The sequence below is a fragment of the Diabrotica undecimpunctata genome, chromosome 2 (genome assembly GCF_040954645.1).
Source record: "Diabrotica undecimpunctata isolate CICGRU chromosome 2, icDiaUnde3, whole genome shotgun sequence".
NCBI classification, from domain to species: domain Eukaryota; kingdom Metazoa; phylum Arthropoda; class Insecta; order Coleoptera; family Chrysomelidae; genus Diabrotica; species Diabrotica undecimpunctata.
Window position 1 is genome coordinate 57,090,591 of NC_092804.1, and position 25,297 is coordinate 57,115,887.

Consider the following 25,297-nt stretch of genomic DNA (forward strand, 5'->3'; position numbering starts at 1 on the left):
GTTCAAAGGAAAACTCCATAAAGAAAGGGAATTGGAAAATTTTTCACTCTTTTACAATTAAATGATAAAAGGCGGACAACAATTTTAAGACATTTTATATATTAGTCACACTCTATACTGGGAAACTATAGTGGCCCGTCATTCTCTTTTATTTTTCCATTTTAAAACTCTAATGGAATCCTGCATTACTTTACTTTGCTTAAAAACGCTAAATGCTTTGACGTATAATGAACAACAAATTTTATTGGCACACATTTTAAAAGACATGTATTGATTATATTTCATACAGTAAAATAACATTTTGCCACTTTTATATAGCACATACCACTTTATCTCCCGGCTTCCCCCCTAAAACGTCTCATAGTAGGGGGGAGTCCCATAGTAAAAACGGTTGAAGCAACCGGTGATTTTGAATGTTAGTTACGCGCGGTAAATCAATTTTAAATAAAATTTGTATCAATTAGCCGGTAAAAATTCGATATCTTTTTATCGGAATGTTCTATCGATAAAAATCAAAATTATTTTTAAAAGCAAAGAGTGTAGCTTTTTGTATGCAAATTTTGTATTTTGTCGCAAATTAAGATAGTTTCTATAAATCTGTTGAATATTTTAACGTTGCAGGATTTTTGCAGTTTTTTACGATTCTCGTGAGATCAATAAAATTTATCACTTTCATTGACCTTTCGTAGTAGAATTTCTATTGTTACAACCTAATCTTTAAAATTTATAAGATGAAATTTCGATTTTGTGTTTTGGCAACAAGAGGCATCTGAAATATGCCAAAAAACGCAGAATTTAGGCTTTTACATTACAAACAATCGCACGTCACAAGAAATATTTCCATGAAGACGGTATTCGCTGAAATTTGTAGCTGATGTACAGTTTTAAAAAATGTACTTGTTTAATTAAAAAGAAGCAATCTAAACGTTTTAAATCGTTTGTAATGTGGTCAGTTTAAATTCAGCATTTTATAGGCATATTTCAAATGCCTCACATTTGTTGCCGAAATTTTATGCTATGTCGTTTGAAGATTATGCTCTAACAATGAAAATTCCATACTGACCGGTCAATTAAAATGAATTTTGTGGATCTTACGAGAATTGTCGAGAATTAAAAACTGTCTGAATTTGCGGCCAAATACAAAACTGCATATGAAAGCTGCAGACTTTATCTTTAAACCATTAACGGCCGGAACAAACACAAAGAGAAATTTGATAATTTATTAATTAGATTGGATTAAAAACACATAAATAAAGACTAATTTACAACCAAAAAGAATTTCTTTTCCCATAAAAGAAAGGTGGGTGCGTTTACGCACCTTTGGCCAAATACGGGTACAGTTTTTAATAAAGGAGCATATTGTAACTTAAATGTAAATTAAATATTAAGATAAAAATTTTCGGAACATTCGGTGTGTAGATGCACTCTACACTTTTTACATAAATAAATAGTATTACTTTTGCTAATCAGACATTTTTTCTTGCACTATTATCACTTTTTTATAATTTGGCAAATATTGTCCAATCTAGTTTCATCTGGTAAGACAAATTTAGATGGACGTCGATGTATTGAGTGTGACACTGATGTAGCGGTTTCTTCACTATTCTCGGCACGTCCACTATATTTTAGTAAGTTAAGAACTAATCTCGAACGAAACTTCAGTTGGAAAATTTTAGAATCATTTGTAACTTTAAAAATTTTTGTAACTATTGACCCCCATACTGTCAATCATGTTGGTAAACAATGGCTACCACCACTTTTTTTCTCTTATTTTAATACGGTAATTCGCTATGCCGTTATCATGCAGATCCACTCCACCGATGTATTGGTTATATTGGTGAATTAAATTAGGCTAAGGTATAAGAATTTCTTTGTTTTCTTTTCGATTATAACGGTTAGCTTACATAAGGGGTAAAATTTCACACGTATGTGTCATTACAGTCACTACTGAATTATCCTTCCATCGTGTCATCAAAATATCTAAATTTGAATCGAATGCACATGTACAAGAATCTCTTTCCTTTTTTTTTTCATAATTTTGTTTTCTTTTAGAGGGTAATTAGCAGTGCAATTTTCCCTTACTGTTCCTGTTGCAAAGAATCCTCTTTATTTTAATAGTCCAATAAGAGCAGATGACGTAAATAAGTTGTCGAAAAAAACCCTATGTTTAACTATTGAAACTATTATTTTTCATTGTTTTTTCCTTGGACCTTTTGATCTGCGGTTCAGAGGAATATCATAATCAGAATCATCAGAATTCCCATTCACTTGTATTTCATCTTCTACCGCCGCAAACTTCATCTGTTTCCGGCAGCACATAAATCACAATCAATGATTTCACAATCTGAGTCTTCTTCTAACAAAGTCATTAACTCCTTTTAATTTATATGGAATATGAAACAAATAAACAAATGGAAACTTTTAAACTGATTCAAGTTAAAAAAAAAACAAATATAACGTTTACAACACAGAGAAATTCTATGATGAGATCGTATGCTAAAATTTCAGACTGTTTATGCATTTTCATTTTAGTCAATGGGACACTTTGATCAAAAGATATTGAACTTTTACAGTCGAGTTGATACAAATTTGACTGACATTCAAAATCGCCGGTCGCTTCAAGCGCTCTTTCTGAGAGTTCTGTTGATTCTACACAAAAAGTGCTATTAAACATTTTTGTTCAAAATTATCTCAGCTACACGTTTTATTTAAAACTTTTTTTTCTACAGCGTACAAATTTTTGGTAAATCAGTTTTTTCCGTTCTCTCTTTTCTCTCTATCTCTTTAGAAGTTCAGTGGCATTTACATCTCTGACGGCTGGACTATATTTCCGGATTGAAAATCGAAACGTCCAAAAACAAATGTTGTTGTCGAAAATCAGTTGTTGTTTTATTCCAATTGCAATTTGTTCCGAAAATTTTGTCCATATTAATTTTTAGTTCAACAAAAAATAAAAATATATCTTCTGATAAACTACTGCGATCTACACATTTTGAATGTTGCCAAAGAAAATTTTTTTTCTGGAAATGCATGGCAATGTTTTAGGCGAGTCTCGACTCGAGGTGTGTTTATTAAATATTTAACAAAATTCAAGAAATTTATAATCATTTAATCTCGGTTTAAATGTATCTTAAATTAAACTATTTTAAATATACATATCTTGATGTATTACTACACTTAATCGGTTTTTTTAATATTTATTGTGCTTTATCATATTAATCAAGTTTAAAAGCAGGAACAAAAAATTACACGTCCTAATTTTCATATCTTATACGGAATGAGTGGGTGGTTCTTATCAAAGGATTACAGAAAGTAAATTTATTTCGTGATTTAAATGTTATAATATATATTGCAAATTGTTATTAAAATAATAGCTGCATTTTAAAGCGATTTTCTCGTAGTATTTTATTTTTGTCATATAAATTGGGTATTAAGAAGTGTAAGATCGACCTAACACAATTATTAAGATCAGATAAGCTAAGATAAGATTCCTTTTTTCTTTATAGTAAAATGCTGAGACAACCGTCACGGAATTAGCAACACGGTGAAGGCCTCAGGGTTAGTGTCACAAAAATATGTGCATGAAAAATAACTAACAGAATACAGACATTAAATGAGAAGTAAAAAATTTTAAAAAATATATAATATATTAATGAGAGATTCGATTCGTACCGATTGTCAAAATTTAAAAATCATAAATGCCATCCAATTAGTAACAATATTGAATCATTTATTTAAATGTTTATGTCACTTTTTTAAAAATCTCGCTCGCGCTAGTTTTAAAATAATTTCGTATAAATATAATTACTATTTTTAAACATCCTATTTAGTTTGTACAATAATTAAATTTACGCTTAAATAATATCTAGTTATATTTTAATATTAATTTAAGATCTCGTCTGAATTTGATAGGTCTATTAGAAGCAAACAACTTATACTCTGTGAATACGTTAGTAGATGGCGTTAGGAGCAAACATAATAATTTATAAAATATTTTAATATAATATAATTTGTTTAAAATATAAATCATAAAATAAATAATAAAGTTACTATATTTAATTTTAAAAATATTATTTAAATTTTAAAAATACAGAAAATATAGTAAGAAGCTTCGCGCTAGTTCTACTACTACTACTACTTTCACTATTACTACTACTACTCTACTGTACCACCTACTGCATCATTTTTTTTCTATGTGCAAAGCCCTAACTGTAAGGTTGAAACTGTTGTATTGACGTTTAGATTTCTGCGGCAAAAGCGGTTTCCAAAATACAAGTTTTTGAAAAATTAAACAAATTATTTTGTTTTGTTGCATTGGAAATAAAATTTTTCTAATAATAATTTATATAAGTTTTAAAGTAGAAGACATTCTTAAGACGACTTAAAAGACTACATGCAATAAACTTTCACATACAAAAATGACAACACGTGATTAGTATTTTTAATTAATATATATATCAATATTTAATCATAATAGTAAAATTTACTAATAGAAGTAATTTTAGTGTTAATCAACCAATAAAAAGGAGTATCGAACGAACCGAATGAACGATTTTACCCTATCCTTAATACTAAAACAGTGACAGAGTCGTTTAGATAATAGTAGTGGAAGTTAACCTAATTTGTGACAAAACTAACTAAACATCTAACAAACTAAATATCTTTCGAGACTCTCTTCATCTCTATTTGGAGTTATCTGTAACTTTGGTAATCTTTTACCCATTGATCCCAAATTCAATAGGTCTATTCCTTGAACTAAAGAAAACCTATATACCAGTATTCTAGCTTTTAGGACGTCTTGTGGCATGTTTAAGTTAAATATTATTTTATGTGGGATTCTAATGAGAAATACATTTTACGTTTGTTTTTAAGGCCGTAATTAAGGTTAAGATTATTCATAATTTAATTTTAGAATTTTTTGAAAATGCTTTCGGGATTGGTAATCCAAACGTAAAACAATTGTGGCAAAACAAATTGGATACAATTGTGGCATAACGCCATAAAAAAACAATATTTAACTTATCGCTAAGAAACTCAGACTGTAAAATAGCGAAACAATTTCAAGAAGGACTTGTCGTGTCCTTAAAAATGAATAAACAATATAAACAAGAGATAATATGTATTCTGGTAGATGCCAGAAGGGGTACTGGGGTAGTAACTACTTAGCCGTTAGAAGCCTAAGAGGGACGGATGGAGACAAGGATCATTTTCTGGTAAAAACGAAGGTAGGAACAAGAACAACTTCCCAAAAATCCACAAGAATACGAAAATAACAATATGCAACAGTGCAGAAATTTCAAAAGGCCAAACAAACAGCGGTAAAATAGACAGGGGATTATAACAACATAGACTCTGCTTGAAAAAACATAAAATTAACTTTGACAAGCGTATCAGATGAAATACTAGTACACAAAAAGAGAAGAGCGAAAAAAGTCGTTCCATTTCATGAAGAGTGCCAGAAATCCATACAAAAAAGAAACATGCTACAAGATTCTTCGCATAACAACAATGAAAGGTAGAAATAGACAAGAGCAGAGACAAGAAAACTAATGAAGAGGAAAAAAATGAGTATAAGAAACAAATAATCAGAGATGTAGAAGAAAATCGAAAGAACAACCAAGTAAGACAATTCCTTAAACGAATTTCAGAGATCAAAGCCGGGTACTAAGCAAGAACAGGAAACTTCCTTCAAAACTGCAGCGAACAGTTTATAACTAATGACAAGAATATGTTAAAAACTTGAAAGGAATACTTCTATTAACTATTAAACGACCAATCTAGCAGAAATACATCAAACATAGAATTGCATACAGCTGAAATAGAAGATCAATATTCCACATACGACGAAGTAACCCAGGCAATTAAAAAACTTAAAAATAATAAGGTAGTAAAGAAAGCTATACCACTCCGGCCTATTTCTCCATGTTAAATCCCATAAGAAATCGCTAAGGTTCAATCTGCTCATTTTTTGAGAGTTTTGTGTTGGGGGTAGACTAGCTCGTCGGATCGTCGTGTGCGAGGTATCATATGTCAGAATTTAAAGAACAGAATTCAATGAGAAAAATTGGAGAAGACCAAGCAGGGTTCACAGTAGGAAAATCATGCCTAGATCATACGTACACATTAGAACAACTGATAGAGAAGAAAATGGAAAAAGGTAGACCAGTCCATCTGGCCTTTGTTGATCTAAAGAAAGCATATGACTCAATACCTAGAGTCAAATTATGGGAAGCAATGAATGATCTCGGAATCCGACAAACACTAATAAAAGCAGTTAAAGCACTATACAAAGAAAACAAAGTAGCTATTAAATGTGGAAATAAAGCCTACAATCCATTTAAAACGACAAAAGGACTTCTACAAGGCTGTGCTACGTCCCCTACTCTGTTTAAAATATTCTTGGAAAAGACACTCAAACCATGGAGGAGAAAGTGCGAAGGAATGGGCATACCAGTAAGAGACGAATACCTATACACCTTAAGTTTTGCCGACGATCAAGTAGTCATCGCACAAGATGAAGAAGATCTCAGCTTTATGCTTAGAAAACTAGAAGAAGAATATAAAAACAACGGAATGGAAATAAACTTAGAGAAAACCGAATACCTAACAACAGAAAACAAGGATATGAGAAACCTAGAGATAGACGAGGGAAGACAAATAAATGGAACAGATAAATTCAAGTATTTAGGAACCATAATATCGAACCAGGGAACAACAGAAGAAGATATAAACAACAGACTGAGACAAACAAGAAACTGTATAAGACAACTAAACTCAGTGTTGTGGGATAAGAACATTACGATAAAGACAAAAAAGAGAATATATAATACCCTGACAAGAAGTATCCTGACATATGGGTCCGAAAACTGGACAATAAACAAGAGAAATAGAGGTAGAATAAGAGCAGTAGAAATGGAGTTCCTGAGGAGAAGCTGTAGACTTACAAAAGAGACAGAATTGAAAACGCAGAGATTAAGCGGAGAATGGGAGTGCAATCAGACATAATCGACTATATAGAGGAGAAGAGACTATCCTGGTACGGCCACGTCAGAAGAGCGGACAGAGGACGCTGGATAAATAAAATCACAGAATGGAGCCCGATTGGAAGAAGAAAGAGAGGAAGACCCCGAAGGTCATTCAGAGATGAAATCGAGGAGGCTATGGAGAAAAGAACCCTACGAGATGGAGACTGGAATGACAGGGAAAATTGGAGAAAACGGTTGAGTGAAGGAAGACAGTGAAAACTGTGGAAATCCTTAGTAGTAGTAGTAATTCGATGACAAAGAAAAATTAAACACAACGGCATGCCAAAGGGGCTTTAGACACAAATCTTTGCTACTATCGAGTCAATCGCGTCGTGCGAGGTGTCATATGACAGGATTTACCGAATAGAATTCGATGACAAAGAAAAATTATACATGGCGGCATGTCAAAGGAACTTTGAAGACGTATTTCTGCTACTATATTAAATTGTCGAATAGATAGGTAAAAGGTGTCATATAATTGGATTTGGCGAATCGAATACTATGACAAAGAAAAAAATATGTATCTTTACTTTGTCCCTTGACGATACACAGGCGCACAGTCCTGTTATAGATACGTGCGATATTATTACGAACGTAAGGTAAGTAAGGGGATTCAGTTAGATAAGGGGATTAATTTACATAAATGGATTAAGTTACATAGGGGGATAAGGGGATTAAGTTACATTAGAAAATTAAGACAGAGAAGAAGAAGGGGATTAAATTATATTAGGGGATAAAGTAAAAAGGGGATAAGCTATTAAATAATATAAGGGGATAATGTTATAAGTTATATAATAAAATAGTTAATTGTATCCATTAAATCCTGTCATACGACACCTCGTACGTCACGATTGGTATAGTAGTAGCAAAGGTACGTGTTTAAAGCCCTTTTGGCATGCCGTTATGTTTAATTTTTCTTTGTCATCGAATTCTATTCCTTATACCAGTTCATCGGATCGTCACGCTCGCACGTGACGATCCGATGAACTGGTCTACCCCTACCACAAACTCTCAAAAAACGAGAAGATTGAACCTTAGCGATTTCTTATGGAATTACACATGGAGAAATACGCCGGAGTGGCATAGCTCCTTTACTAATAAGGCACAGTCAGCGATGATATACGCGCAGAGTGCTTACAACTCTAAGGAGAAGGTTTGTACAGTTTGTACATAGTTTGTAAATAAACAAGTTACTTCAAGGCATTTGGCGAGACGAAACAATGCCAGGTTATTGTACCAATCCACAAAAAAGGAAACAAAAAGCAATGTATTAACTACCGGAGAATAACGCTCCTAACTACCACCTGTAGAGTACTTGCAAACATCCTGCTAGACAGAACCAAAATATACACAGAAGAAATCGTTGGGGATTATCAATGCCAATTTAGACCGAACCGCATATTGACCAGATATTCGCATACAGATCGAACAGATAGTGAAAAATGCTGGTGGGAGTTTGATCATGAGCTTCTCCAGATGTTCATAGATTTTAAACAGGCATTTGATAACGTATGCACAGTTAGACTGTAAACAGTGATGCAAGAGCTTGGCTTTCCAAAAAATCTAGTCAATTTGATACGGATGCGTATGGAAGTGTGACGATGTAAGATGAGAGCTGGACAATAAAACTCGGAGGCATGTTGTCAAGTCAGCTAAAACCCACGAAGGTTTGTAACGATACGGAGTAAGTAAGTAATATGTATGTAAATTATAATTAAAAAAAATATATCAAAGTTTCAAAAATTAGAACGAAATAACGGACAAATAACATATGCATATAATATAATTAATAAAACGAGCTGCTGGAAACTTCTGAAGCTGTGGTGGCATTTTACGTTCTCATTATTTTGTTTTCTGGAGCCTAAACCAAATGTCATTATACATATTTAAAACGACGTTGCGGTTTGTCTCAATTTCAGCTCAAAATAAACACAACAATGAATAGGAACGAACAAACAAATACCTTGCAAATGCAAAAATTACATTTAGATAAAATCTCAAGACCAATAAATGTTAGAATAAATGGACATGAATTGTACTATAAAAATAGAGAATTTGATAGATCTTAGATATGCAAACACATACATACATTTAAAGAAAAAATGACTGAAAATAGATAACAACATTGGTAAGTTAATAAACGAATAAAAAAAAGTACGTATCAGGAATACATCTTAATAATTTAAAATAATATATTCATATAATTTAATAATGTAAAAATTAAAATTTGACGTTGATTTGATGTTAAATTTGATGTTTTTAATTAAATTACAAACGAGATAATTTTACTATCATAATTGGGTATAATGAGTTTCTGGTATTTTTTAAAGCCAAATCGGATGCTTTTATTGCTGTTCAGACAGGAGCCGCTTATCCCTTGATGGCAACAAAATCATTCACGGAAAGCTTCCCAAAAATATTAAAGCATCCATTTTAAAATTCTTAGAGAACTAAGAGACTTCCGGGTTGAACCGAGTCGATTATCACTAAACCCGGATGCCTGTTGAGTTTAATATTAATTCTTGTAACATTATTAATCTTAGCATTAGCTTTAGGTTTGATTGTACTAACCGCGGAAATCTTTCGAAATCAGAGGGGTTGTACTTTTGCTGGTAAGAGCAAACCATTAAAATCTCCGGTAAATGCCTGATAGTGACGAACGGGTTACAGCTGATCTGCAGGCTGCTCTGCCAACGAATCCTACCTCCTACGTTCACGAAGATGTAAGTCGCGCGATCCTTGGGCAATATACGGCGTATTATGGGAGTATGTTATAATGCAAAAGAATGAGGATTTCTGCGCTATATAATTGGAACACACCAGCGAAGCCAGGAGGGCAGAAAGTGCTAAGAATCTGCGGAATCTAAACCGCTCTCCAAATAAAACAACAACGCTTTATATAGCGATATATAACTGCCACTCGCTATCAAATCAATCCAGACTTGTAGAATTGAAAAAAGAAACTGAAAATATAAAATACGACGTCATAAGAATCAGCAAAGTAAGATAGAAAGATGAAGAGCTATTGAAATTAGCGTCAGAAAACACATTCCACTACCGAAAAACATCAACGGACAAAACAAATGGTATTGGGTTCCTAATTAACAATACGTGGAAATAAAGTGTATTAGAAAAAACTAGTATCTCGGATAGAGTAGCTAACTTAACCTAATAACTATCAAAGAGATACAATATACAAATTTTGCAAGTATACGCTTCAACGATTAGTTGCAAGATAAAGGAATAGAAGAACTCTACAGTAACATTACTAATGTATTAAGTAGCAATAAAAGTCACTTCAAGTATGTAATTGGTTACTTTATTACTAAGGTGTAAAAGAGAAACGACGCAGAACAAGTCATGGGAAAGTATGGAGTCCTGGAGAAAAATGAAAGGACAGAAAGGCTGGTTCAGTTTGCACACAACAAAACATGCTTATTGTAAATATATTCTTTAAGAAAAAATCGAACAGAAAATGGACTTCGGTAGCACCAAATGGAACCACTAAGAACGAAATTCACTTTATTCTAACCAATAAGATTTCTGCTATGATGTCGGTGTAATAAATAAATTTCAAATAGGCAGCGACCATAGACTAATCAGAGCAAAAATTATTCTAGATGTAAAACTAGAAATAATAAATGTAATCACAAAACCACCAGTAACCGGTATAAAAATTAACAATCTAAAAGAAAACTCAGATCACTTCAAAGGACAATTGATGAAAGATTACATAACCAAATCGACAGCTCTCAATTAATGGAAATAATTCTTGATAGTGTCAAATTCATTCAACACAATGCAAAACAAAGAAGTGAAATTAAAGTAAGTAGCAACATTCAAAGAATACAACACATAGATCTTTGTAAAACAATAAGGAAAAGTATTAAGGAAGACATAAGAAAAAACATTCAAAGGCTGGTAAAAAATGCAATTAAAAACAAAAAAAACCGATAAGTAAACACGAAAAGCATTAATCATTGGGAACAAGCAAATCATTGGTATAACAAATGAAAACACCAGAATTATATAAAGGACAGAAATGAAATAATGCAACTCTTGAATGAAAACTAAACAGTTTTTTCGTATGTTGCAGTACACGTTGTAGAGAATGTCAAAGTTGTTATATTGGTCAAAGCCAACAGTGGCTTAAGCAACGTGTCATTCAACACAAATTGACTGCAACATACGATAAACTCTTGTACCTTAGTGGACCACCACTTAAAGTCAGAACATAGATTTGGCTTTAATAATATAAAAATCTACGAACAAGTTATAAAAACTGGCTCTTCCTTAAGATGGTACATATTAACAACTTCTGAATCTATTAATTATAAGACTGACACTAACGATTTGAGTAATATATCCTGCAACATTCTAAGTAACACATGACATAATAGAACATTTATTAACCTTTAAAAAACAAACACAATACTCACTTAATCTTTTAGGTACTACATTAATTTTTATTCCATTTCTGAATATCAGTTTTACACTAATTCACTATGTACGATCAATTAGATTTTATAGATCAATTTAACATGCTCCTGGTCCTTCTTATTTCTCTAACATTAATTGTACCTTTCCACCTCACAATTTCGATAATGTTTCTTGTTTGTTTCAACCTAGTCACTACTAATTTTTCAATATCATACTGCATTCTATTAAAATAGAATGTATTGCAGTTACCATAACTCCCAAATAAATCAAACTCAAAAAATTATTTAATCAATGTCATCTAGATATACTACAACAAATTTAACCTTCTACTCATATAGTGGTAAGTAATGAACTATTCAAAATTTGTTAGCATCTAATCCTACTAAATTTGCAGTTTTCTCCCTGCAGTTTTATTTCTTACTGACCGAATTGCTGATATTTTAAACCCATTTCACACAGTGCGGTATATATATATATAATATATATATATATATATATATATATATATATATATATATATATATAATATATATATATATAATATATATATATATATATATAATATATATATATATATATATATATATATATATATATATATATATATATATATATACAAATTAGACCAAATGTAACTATTATTCAATTTTTGAGTTGGAAGTCGAGACTTCAAATAAAATGCTGCTAATTACAATTGTGGTTGATTCCCAAGAAATATAATAATTAAAATTTACATTTTTTTAACAATTTTACCAGAAATTTAGTTTATAATAATCTAAAAACTATAAACCATTAACAACACATTTAATTGTCTGGATTTTTGAAATGTTTTAAATAAAAGATGTTTTAAAGAATATTAATTTCTAGGGACTATAACAAAAGCCCTGAATTAACTTTCTTTGAACAGGCAACTATTAATGAAAATCATATTTCTTGGTCAGCCAAATAATTGTACTTTCAATTCAAATCTATTCATCAATAATCCACAAATAGTAAATACAAAATACATGCCCAAAATAGATCATTTAACAACCGTGGTTGTGGTCATATGTTTGTTAATAATTTTTGTAAAAATTATACTTTATCAATTAGGTATTTCAAGTGCAACATTCTACGTTATAACAATAATTTTAAGCTTTTTACAAAAACAGTCCCGACATGAAAAATTTACCGTCTTTTAAATATCGTTTTCAATCATACCTTTTATTTAATTAATCAGTTTTAATTACTTACAGTTGGATAATTACATCCGAAACGGCTTAAACAACGATAAACTTCACTCTGGAGACCTCATTCACAGCTTGCTGGTAAACACTGCAGAGAGGTGTGTCAGATTTTCGTTGATTTTCTCTCCCCCACCACCTACTCACAGATTTTCCATTTATATATTATATATTTTTTTATTTTTATCAGTCGCCGAATTTGTTTTGATTGCTACAGCTGATGAGAGTGATTCTTAGGGCATCCTTTGTTTATTTTGATTGAGTTTTTTACTGGCAGATTAAAGCGAGCACAGGGTTGGATTTTGGCTCGGAGGAAATCAATATAACGGACACCTACGTACTCTTGAAACTATTCGTAACTTCTATTTCAATGTGAAAGGGCAGCAAATGTTCTAATTTTATTAAATGATTGAATTTTTATTTTAAAAAACAAATTTTGAATTGTATTTTTAGATTTTTACAGGTTGTTTTCAGATCACGAAGGCCTGGATAAACGTATGAATATCTTAATGTACATATTTGTCAACTTTTTAAAAACTAGTTTGTCTTCTTGGAAACGAGTTCATTGTTTTTCATTTTAAGTCTTTTTTAACTACCCTATAACATCTATTTTTGAGCACTTCTTCTTCTGAGCCTTTTACCATCCATTTTTGATCTCCATAGACCTCTCCCAACCCCTTCCATCGATCTGTATCCTGTGCAACATATTTGTTCCGTCTATTTTTATAATCTCATCTACCCATCTCATCTGTGGTATACCTCTTGGTCGTCTACTTTTGTAAGGTCTCCTTTGTTGTATTGTAGCGTTTCAACGTTTGTTTTTTTGTCCAGCAGTGTGACCTGCGAAGTTCCATTTGAGTTTGGTAATATTTGTTGTAATATCCTTGACTGTTGCTTTTGGTCTTACCCATTCATTTCTCTTTTTTCTAAGAGTCGTATACCTTGCTCTTTCCATTGTCCTTTTTGTTTTAGCTAGTTTACTCACATTTGCTGTGTCATGAGTCCAGGTTTGACATTTATATGTCATGATAGAAAGGGTGTACTGGTTGAATACTTTACTCCTGAAGTATTGAGGTATTTTGCTGTTCTTAAGTATCCAACTTTTCCAGTTTTTTCCAGGAGTTTTCCAAATCCTGTACATGCCAGTCTTGCTCTTGTTCCTAGACTAGACTCGCGTTCCAGTCTTTAAGAATTTTGCAGTTATGGAGACATCTATTAAATAGCTGTGTTAGTATAGAAATTGTTACTGTCTTGATTGTTTTCAAGACCTCGGCAATTAGACCGTCGTGTTCTGGATCTTTATTATTTTTAGCTCTTTTAAAGCTCTTTCTATTTTAAATTTCTCTATATTTGATAGAACCTCTAGAATTGTAGTGTTTCTGATCACAGCCTCTAATCACGTCATAAAAAGTAGATTCGATAGTGAATTACTCTTAATCTGTAAATATTTACAATGGTTCTATCTATTATTCATCTGCTCTTACTGTAGGTATTATTTTCCAGAGTTGTATCCTTCCTAATCTGTTTAGTTTTTTGGTTCTTATATATTTTACATTTGTACGTTTACATATTTATACATCCAGCAGGGGAGGCAGTGTAGCGGTCAGAGCTTCTACATAAGTCGCTCTCAGAAGACCTTATAAGGCCTTATAGGACCTTATGCGAAATACGCATAAACAGATGGCAGGAGCCCTGTATTGAAATTAAATCTCAAACGTCTTTCTGCTTCATGCATAGGTCTTTCGCATATTCCTGTAATTGGTCGATCAATCTTGTTGGGGATCTTTCTCGTAATATTCGTCCTTCTGCCTTTTCTTGGAAAATAAGCCTTTCCATGTGTTCTGTATCTGCTCTAATAATATGTCCAAAGTATTTTAAGTGTTGGAGATCTCTTTTGCTGAAGAAGTTCGTTACATTCTTCTCCAACAGAGTATTTCAGTGGTATCTATCTTTCTTCTTTCCGCTTGAAATTTAAGAGTGCTTCCACGTTTCGGTCATCTTTTCTACGGCGACTTTTGTTAGATCACACATCTGCGTTTTATTTTTTCCTGCAGTGACCCTGTGTTTGTGATCAATGATCCCAGATATAAGTATTTGATGACAACTATAAACCGGCCAATCGTGGTAATGTGTGGATAATTTTTATGTAATACCTATATCCACTATCATGATCTCATATTGCATGATAACCATGCAATTTTTTTGTCACTACCCTACTTCTGGTTTTACGGGAAATACCCTCAACTTATTTAATTTAAATGGAACACTCTGTATGTTTAGGAGATTTTAAAATAACTTATTATTCCTAAGAGCCTGTACACATGAGGGAGTTAGACGCCACGTTTAGCATACGTTAGAAAAAAGTGGTATCGTACACGACAGCGCTTAACGCTGCGGTTTACGAGAATGTCGACACCCGGTAGGGTTATGGAGTTAGAGGAGTTAGCATGTGTTTGGTTGTTATACCGTAGATTCAGAGTAAGTCAAAGACGACAAAGAAGATGGTGGGTGCATCCTTTAATTAATGATAGATTGACCATGGGTTCTTTGTGGACTCTATATCTCAAGTTGAGAAAATACCCTCAACAGTTTTTTAACTATTTCTGACTTAGTATAATATCTTTTGATGAACTGTTAACTTTATTAAAATACTGTCTATTCTACGAACGCCACGTTTTGATGACGTTGGTTCTAAATGCGCGCTTGCATGCGAACGATATCATTTGTTCCTTGGTACTTGGAACGCGGCGTTAGGTAAACGCGGCATCTAACGCCCTCATGTGTACAGGGCCTAATTCTCAAATATCAAGTTTTGTAGAAAAAACTTGTTAAAACGAGAAATAAATCATTTTACAGTTAAAGAATAAGTAAGTTTATTTACTGAGGTATATGAGAATAATAATTTTAAAAAATCACTTTAAACGTTCAAAAATTTTCGCATCTTGACAATGTGTACCTAATAGACAAGGCAAAAAGCTTGGGTTCGTTCAGAAAAATATTCCTATGAGATTCTTTTGCAATGACATGAGATACCCCAAATAAGGTTCAAGAGGTCAAAAGTTGTTTAAATTTTTTTTAACGATATTTTTTTAAACAAATTGTAACAATAAATTGTTTGGAACCAAATAAATTTTTTTAGGTTTTTTGGATCATTAAGAACAGAAAAGGTCTGTTGTAAGTTTTCTCTAAAGTTGATCTCTTTCGAGTTGAATGACGATTTTCACTGTTCAAAAACACAAGTAAAAAATATTATTTTTGAAATTATCAATTGCCTAAATTCAAGTTCTAGCCTTCTTCTATCAGCTCCCTATGAAAATTCTGGGTTTGTTTTATTTTAAAACATTGTTTTTTAATTTTTAATGAAGCGCGCATGGCAGGGCGGGCGATCATTTGTACAATGAGAATTTAAACCAGCAAATATGTGTGCTATAGATGTTGTTTCTCTCTCTTATACACGCCGCAACCCGAGCGCCCGTCCTGTCATAAGCGCTTTATCAACGATTAAAAACAATGTTTCAAATTGAAATAAGCCCAAAATATTTATCGGGGAGTGAGAAGTGATAGAACAAGGTTTGAACTTTAGATCCTTGGTGAATTCAAAAATGATATTTTTTACTTGTTTATAAATTGTTTATAACTTAAAAACGATCAAGTTTACAGAAAAATTACAGGAGACCCATTTTGTTCAGAATGATCCAAAAACGTACCTAAAAAATTGATTGATATAATTTGTTTATAACAAAATGTTTAAAAAACTTTTTGCCTATCGATCTATTGAACCTTATTTTTTGCTATCTCATGAAAGTGATTATGCAAAACCAATTTGCATAAGAAAATGAAAATGAAAAATTGAAAGAACGAACCCGAACTTTTCGCCTTGTCTATAAGCCTATATTAATTTATTTACTGGTGTAATGAGAATAAAAATCGTTGTAAACTCGTTTTTTAAGTAGATAGATAACAGGCTCCGTGGCGCAGTCCGGAGGAATTGTGACGTCAGTCACATGTAAAGGATGGGAGCTGAGGTCACAATTTCAGTAGTTTTTGGGAAATTTTATTCATCTATATTTTAACTGTAAGGTGTTTTATTTCTCGTTTTAACAAATTTTTTCTATTAAACTTGGTATCTATGAATTATGAATAATAATTTCTTTTATTTTGATATGTCAGGTTCTGTCGGTTTGGAATTAAAACAATTCTATTATCTAGTCACTTATTATTTCGTCAATTAATTATTCGCTTTATCAGAAGTGCACTGAAATTTATTGAACAAAGACGTAAGCAACTTAAAAAGAATAAAATTACATGAATTTGTATTTACAGAGGTGGAATTGTTTACAAAAAATATATAGCAAACATTCATATTACACTTTTTACAATTAAGTTATTAATTTTTGAAATAAAGCAATGTCAAAGTCAAGTTTGGTAGATATATGATAAACTAATTTTAAATTAAATAGATTGCAAAATATTACAATAGATGAAGTAAAAGATGTGATCAAGATCACCTAGTTTTCCGCAACTACTAAGTTTATTGGGGTCTGTTTTATAGTTTATTACATTTTTTGTCTTTGTAATGTATCACATTTCGAGGAATAGCCTGTTTTATAATTATTTACAGTTTGTAAAATTGTATTATTATTATAGTCAAACTGGTGACCTATGTAAATGAAATGTTCGCCAATAATGCATATGCCTTTACCTTTGTGACTTTTGCCAATATATTCATTGTCACTTTTGTGCTGGGTAATACGTTGTTTTAGCCATTGGCATGTCTGTCCAATATAGCAAACAATTATGAATATAATTGTTGAAGGTATAATATTAATGTTTGTTATATATTTTTTGTCAGCAATTTCTCCTCTGTAAGTACATAATTATGTAACTTTATTCGTAAGTTGCTTGCTTCTTTGTTTAATAAATTTCGGTGCACTTCTAATGAAGCCAATAATCAATTGGTGAAATAAGAAAAATAGAATTGTTTTAATTTCAGACTGACAGAACCTGACATCAAAAAGATTATATATATACATATATATATATATATATATATATATATATATATATATATATATATATATATATATATATATATATATATATATATATATATATATATATATACTTCTCGAAGAAATTAACGCACCACTTCAATAAATCAATTTTATTTGTAAACAGGCAAAGAATAAAAAATAAAACTTCACCAGATTTATTCTACATTTTATTAGTAATTATAACAATTTGTCTAATCATCAGAAAATGTTGAAGTACAGGAGAAAAACAATAAAACGGAAAATTCTAAAAAAGTAATTATAAGAAAAGTAAACTTAAATATAAAAAAAGTCTTAATAACGAGTGTTTCCACCTCCACTACGTATAACAGCCTCACATCGTTGGCCCATACTTAAAATTAATTGCCGTATTTCATTTTGCTCTAGTTCTCTCCAAATCTGGATCAGCCTCTCTCTCACTTCCTGTAAGTTGTTTGGTTGGATCGGTATCGCTCTTAATCGCCTACCAAGGATATCCCAGAGATTTTCAATCAGATTTAAATCCGGACCATGTGCTGGCCATTCCATAGTGTTAATTTCTATCTCCTCTAGATAATTTCTGACGATCTGTGCATCGTGAGGTCTGGCATTATCTTGCATTAGTAAGAAATTTTCACCGATATAAGGAGCGAATGGTACTACATGTTGCTCCAAAATCTCTCATATGTACCTTTCAGCTGTAACAGTTCCATTTTGTATGACCACTAGGTCCGTACGTGCGATCAAAGAAATACCACCCCACACCATAACGGATCCTCCACCAAAAAATGTGGTGTGTGGAAAGTTACACTGAGCATATCGTTCGTTGGGTCGTCGTAACACACGAACACGTCAGTCGTTATTGTACAGACAAAATCGGGATTCGTCAGTAAATAGAACTCGTTCCCAGTCAGCCTCTAACCAATTAACGTGTTCTCTGGTAAAATATAGTCTCCCCCTTCGATGCTCTGCAGTTAATAGAGGACCTCGGGCAGCAATCCTAGGTGTTAAGTTGTATTCCCTAAGTTGCTGGCGAACAGTTTCAGTATTAATTTGTATAGCATGCGCGTCTCGAAGCTGAATTTGTAGACTTCGATGTGCTACAAAACGTTTCGAAGAGCAGATATTCCTAAAAATCGAACTTGAATAGGGGTAGTTACCCAGTTTCGTCCTTGCCCTGGTCTGCGAGTATGATCCCTTGTTTCGAGGAATCTTTCTAACACCCGTGAGACGGATATGTGGGACACATTAAACCGACGACAAATTCTTCGGTAACTCCAACCTTCTTCCGACAGTATCACTGCTTGGGCACATTCATCTTGGGTTAAGTTACGTGATTGACACTCCATAATAAACACAATTAACAATAATCAATAATTAAATAGTAGCCGAATAAAATTCGTGAACACTTGGAAATTAGTATATTTATAGAATTAGTACATTTTTTGGTTCTTTTTGTTTTGTTGCAAAAAAAAACTATAGCAATAAAAAACAGTCAATAAATATAGAGTGTACGAATAGCATACACAAGGGGCATGGAAAATATAACATTACAATGGAAATTTTTATTAACGCTAATAAAATATTTTAATATTTCAAAGTCTTGAGTTAAATTCTTGGAGAAGCATATATATATATATATATATATATATATATATATATATATATATATATATATATATATATATACATATACACATTTATAATATGTATGTAATAAATTTATTATAAAAATTTTAATTTTTCAAAAAATTATAAATAAAACAAGCATAAACTAGATTTTATCTTTTTGAAAAAATACTGAATTCGATAGAAAACGTTAATCTTTGAAATTTTTCATAGGTTTTACCAATGTTTTATAAAATTAGTTTTAGTTGGCGTAAAAATTCTTTTTTAATTTTTATCTTTTCTCCAAGATAAAAAAAAATGGAGTTTGTCAAACATTAAAATGTCAAACATTAACCAACAATTTAAACTTTTGGAAGACTAAATAAAAAGAAATAATTTACATACCTCTTTAATAAATTTTAATATACTGAATGACACGTTTTTAAATATTTTAACCGTTTATAGTTTAGTTTATTGTTATCAACAAGAAATATATAACATTTTAAATCAACACATGTTCGTTCATAGGTCATCCAAACAAGATGTAGATTGCTTCGTCTGCCGTTCAAATTTTTTGCCTCTTAGTAATACTCATTAACAGAACAATAATAGTAAATTAAAAAAATATTTACTAAATACTTTTTAAACTTAAATTACTATAAAACAATTATCAAATGATATCGCTAGAAATTTTTTTTATCACTTGTAAATATGGTATTCTGTGAACTCTGAATAATTAAAAATCGCTAGAAAAAATTATTTAATTTCAAAAATATCTATTTCGAAACTAAAAGTATTTTCAATGCGTTTTTAGGAAAATGCTAACATAAATTTAAGAAAATATACTGGGGTGCAAAATTACCCGACACTCAATTTTTTTTGTTTTTTGTTCTTGTTTAGATCGAAACTTGTTTAATTTGTTTGAAATTGTATTTTATGCCTTATTAGCGACAAGTTTTTTTCTTGTTTGAACTTGTTTAGATGTTTTTTGCGAACAAAAACACTTTTACACATACGTTTTTTTATTAATGTGAAATATTGACTTAGTATTAATTTAAGTTTATTGTGGTACTGTACCTGATTATAATTTCGGCTGTAGGTTTTTGATTGTCTCCTGTTTGAAACTTGCATTAAAAAAATTATGACACCAGAAGCAAAGTAGCACAAGCTATTGCTTTACAGGATGATGGGCGGAGCATTCGTTACATCGCAAATGCTTTAGGAATTTCTCGAAGTACAGTGTTTAATGCAATACAAATATTTCGGGAAACAGGACAATACACTAGGAGACCAGGTCAATGTAGACAAAGAACCACAAGTCAAGTTGAAGATCGCTTTCTTAGGTTACAAGCATTATGCGATCGTACATTATCAGCACCAGTACTTGTTCAACGATTAAATGATGTCTATAGAAATACAGTTTTCGTTTATACCGTTCGAAGATGCTTAAATGAATATGGATTAAGGTCCAGAATACCTGTCACGGGACCTATATTAACAGCAGATCATCAGAGGCAACGTTTACACTTCGCTCGCGAACATCTTAATTGGAGTGTTGACGATTGGAGTGCTGTGCTTTTTACGGATGAATCAAGATTTAACAGATACTCATCGGATGGACGGCATAGGATATGGAGAAGAACTGGTGAACGTTATCAGCAATGTTGTTTTGTTCCGAGAGTTCAATTTGGTGGAGGTGGTATAATGGTGTGGGCAGGCATTTCCCTAGAGGCTCATACAGAACTTGTTACAATTCAAGGAGGCAGTTTGAACGCTCAACGGTATATTCAGCAATGTTTGGAAGATCATGTAGTGCCATTTGCCCCATTTATTGGAGAAAACTTTGCTTTTGGAGAAAATGCTCGTCCGCACATCGCAAGAATAACACGGGATTACTTGGATGAAGTTGGAATTCGTTTATTACCATGGCCGCCAAGAAGTGCAGACTTAAATCCAATAGAGCATGTATGGGATATTCTGGGACGACGTATTCGACGTAACCATGGTGAGTTTGAAACCATGAATGATTTGGAGCAAGCAGTTCGTGACGAATGGGAGCAAATCCCTCAAGCAGACTTTGCTACCTTGATCCGAAGTATGCCTGATCGAATAAGGGCCGTAATTAGGGCTCGTGGAGGTAATACACTCTACTAAACATTGTTTTCCATAAAAATTGTTTATATTAAAATAAAAAATAATATTTTTTTCTTTGCGGATTTTTAAATTTTTTGAATTGTTTATTGTTTTTTCTGAGTAACATTCTTGACTTGTAATAAATTTGACTTTTAAATTTTGTCTATTATTAAATACTTAATTGCGAACATCTTAAACTCTTTTAAACTCCAGTTTTTAGGAAAAATCATAAGTGTCCGGTTAATTTTGCACCCCAGTGTATATATATAGTGAAACAAAAATTATAAAACATGTATAATATGCAATAGCAATGACTAAAACTACTTTTATGAAAATGACATTTCTTTGCAATATTCTTCATCTCAGTTTAGAACTAAGATAAAGAATGGTTAAGTGTTTTATTTGGTATGTACCTTTTGTATGAAGCAGAAGTGTGGACACTAAAAGTATCAATCATGAATAGAATTGAAGCATTGGAAATGTGGATTCATAGACAGATACTGAAGATATCTTGGACAGCAAGAAAAACTAATGAGGAAGTACTAAGGAGGGTCAACAAAGAAAGAGAATTGCTAAAGACTGTTAAACACCGGAAAATATATTATCTGAGACATACAGTGAGGGGAAATCGATATAGAATACTACAACCCTTAAAGGCAAAATTGAAGGCTCTAGGTTTCATAGTTAAAAAACATTCGTGAGTGGACTCAGATATCAAATGCAGGGCAATTCTTCCATGTGGCAGAAGATCACGAAGCCCTCGCAATGGTGATCGCCAACGTCGGATAACTCCGATGTGGTACGTGAAGAACAACTTGTTATAAAATAAATTTCTTAACAATATAAAAGTAAAGTCACTAATGCAACTAGATTGGTGTATCTAATATAATGCAAGAACAATTTAAGAAATGTTTGAAAGCAAAGCTAGAATGTAAATAAAGAAAAAAGTAAATAGAGTACAGTACAGAAGTTAGATCCCCCGAAAAATCTGTGACGTGAGCATTAACCTTCTCCCAGCATGAATGGCCCTGTCGAGATTTATCATTTTTATTCATCAAATATCTGTTCCTTAGCTTTTCGTGGAAGAAGAATAGATTATGAACATATAAAAAAAGTAGCTCCAATGATTAGGAAAATATGAAACTAGATCCCGTTAAAAGTCATACTTTTAAAGACGGAAAAAAGTCAGCAAAACCACGATAAAGCTCAACAAGAACCGAAAAAACTCAAGTGAGCGAGAACAAATTGCGTAGCGAGAAAAAGGGGAAGGCACCTGTTAAAGTAAAATAACGACCCGAAAGAGGCTTTATCGCCTGCTATTTAAAAGTTACAAACATGGTTGTAAGGTATAGACAAAATATTTTTCAGGTCGCAGTATGAAAAGCTCAAGAACGCCAAACGACTTCTTTGAAATATTCTACAATGCCCAAATAGGATACGGACCATCAAATTAAAACAAATAGAACAACAATAAGAAATAAAAATAATTCCATTTATGGAAAGGGGAACAGAATCAAAGGGCGTAGACGGAGAAGAATGTCAAAATTGCCTCAGCGGAAATTTCACCACAAATTTTGGGGTAATGTTCGGCATTACAAAAGAGGAAGATTCACCGAATTTTAGCCCAAAATATTGACACATAACCTTAAAATTCCATAAAAAAATCAATACTCTCTTTTTAAGAGTTTCGACAGTCAAAAATGATGGGCTTTTTGGGCGGCTGAACAAAACAACACAGCTGGTCAAAATAAGAAAAAGACACAAGTAGAAAGACAGAAATATCTAAGGTAAACGTGGCATAGCTGTTAACAAAGACATAACACCAAATATGGTAGCCAACATGGTATTCAACTATCGATAACATAGTTTCGATTTCATAGTGGTTTCTGAATCATGGGCTTATGCATTTTAGCTCATAAAAGCTGGAGCTCACTGCAGTTAGTTTTAAAATATAAAGAAGACGCGTTCTGGACAATAGTTTTTAATATCACTTTAGAACAATTTATTAGGAAGATCACAAATACAGAAGAAAGCATTTTCACAACAATCTGCCAAAGTGTAGCATATACAGACGATGTCGATATATTTAAATGGACGTTACAAGACTTAGTTACTTAGAAGAAATAGTTACTTATTTTAAAAATAGAACACTAAGTATGGGTTAAATCAAGTTTTTAAGTTGTGGAGGTATAAGACAGGCAGGATCCATAAAGTGGAGCCATCCAAAAGTCTTACAACTTCTCCTTCTAGATCGTAGAAAATACTTTCTGGTGGTGAGTATGCTTACTAGCCACTATAGACTCAGTTGACACCTTCAGCTGCTTGAATTGCACGTCCCACATTGCCGCCTTTGTAATAAGGAGGAGGAAATATCCTCACATGCATCTGGAAGTGCCCGGCCCTGGCCTAACAGGTGTGGAAGATTCTGGGTTCGGCCTTTACGCAATCAAGCCAAATGAGAGAGTTGCCCTTAAAGAGACTTGTGGCTTTCTGAGAGGCCACAAGGTTACTAAAGGATTAGATGCTCGAAACAACAGAAAAATACCCAGATTTGGAGCTCCTGCTGATTATAGCAGATATGGGATCCCGAAGCAGCCTGGGTCCCAGAAACGCCAAAGACTAGGTCCTTATGGGCCTAGTCCGTATGATAGGGATGATACAATAGACCTGTCTTAGGAGTTCTAAGTGTCTGAATTGCTCATAAATCGGCGTGCCCTATCTACCATAACAATAACCATAAATGTGGGTTTAGAAGTTCTCTATCTCCAAAACAAAATCCATGAACTCATCAAGAGGCAATATGTCTATTATGAGCTTTCACACAACATTGAGAGGTCAAATATTTTTAATGTAGTTGGCTATTGCAAATACCTTGGTTAATAACTAAAGGCGAAACAAATAAAAATAAACAATTGAATAAATAAAATGTAAAATCAAATTATAAATGAAATGCAATGAAATTTATATGAAATCTATTAAAAAGGAAATACAAAGTAAACGACAAAGCCCGAAATACAAAAAATGGATGATAGGAGAAATACGAAAACAGTATTGAAAAAAGAACTAGAGAATAAGAGACCAACGGACGGTAAAAAAATTGATCGCTGGTATAATTCACGACATAAAAGAATTAAGAATAAAAGTAATGTAAGAGAGAGCAAAAATGGGCAATGATAGTGAAACATGCAATCCTGGCATTAAGGCCAAAAACAACTAGCATTAGGACCGGGATTACTACCTTACTTTTAGCGAGACAAAATAGTATAAAAAAAAAGAAATGGAGTGTGTAAGCGGTGACCACATTGTTTAAAATAATAAAGCCGAGGACATTAAGATCTAATTTTTAAGTTTCATCAGAAACACCGTATAAAAGAAGGACTTTCATTTAAAATTCAATTTCATTTAAAATAAATAATTTCTTATATTTATCTTACCTACTTCTAGCAGCAAATTTTAGGTCTCTTGCAGGACTAAATAATTACAACATCGTATATATTTTAGTCTGGAGTTATTACACTAATAAGATTTTAGATATTGTTAATCTTGCATAATCTTGCCGGAAATAAAAACAAATGTTGATATATTTAAATCAACATCCACGTGTAGATAATAATAAAATAATCGATCACAATCGTGAACTAAAAATTGCATACAGTATTATAAATTATGGAATTGTCTACAATAATATGGCAACATAAAATTTTAAAATATAAATAACAAAAATTAAGTACATAATAATAAATTCACAATCGGGGTTACGTAAATTATAATTCGCAAAAACATTTTTTTAAAATGTATTGGACGGAGAATGATACTATGATTACTTTTTATGGTTTAC

The 25,297-nt window shown here is 32.1% G+C and overlaps 1 protein-coding gene across 4 annotated transcripts in view; it reads right to left on the reverse strand.

Annotated features, from left to right (window-relative positions):
* LOC140434585 (neo-calmodulin-like) overlaps positions 1-25,049 on the reverse strand; it is a 56,741-nt gene extending 31,692 nt beyond the window's left edge. Inside the window, exon 1 of one of the 4 annotated variants that reach the window (XM_072522954.1) lies at positions 24,894-25,049. The gene's annotated coding sequence lies outside the window, so the exon portion shown is untranslated. Of the gene's footprint in view, positions 1-12,698; positions 12,840-19,731; positions 19,757-24,893 lie in introns of those variants that run through there. The other 3 variants (XM_072522955.1, XM_072522957.1, XM_072522956.1) reach the window with 3 other exon arrangements.
* Positions 25,050-25,297: the final 248 nt, after the last annotated feature.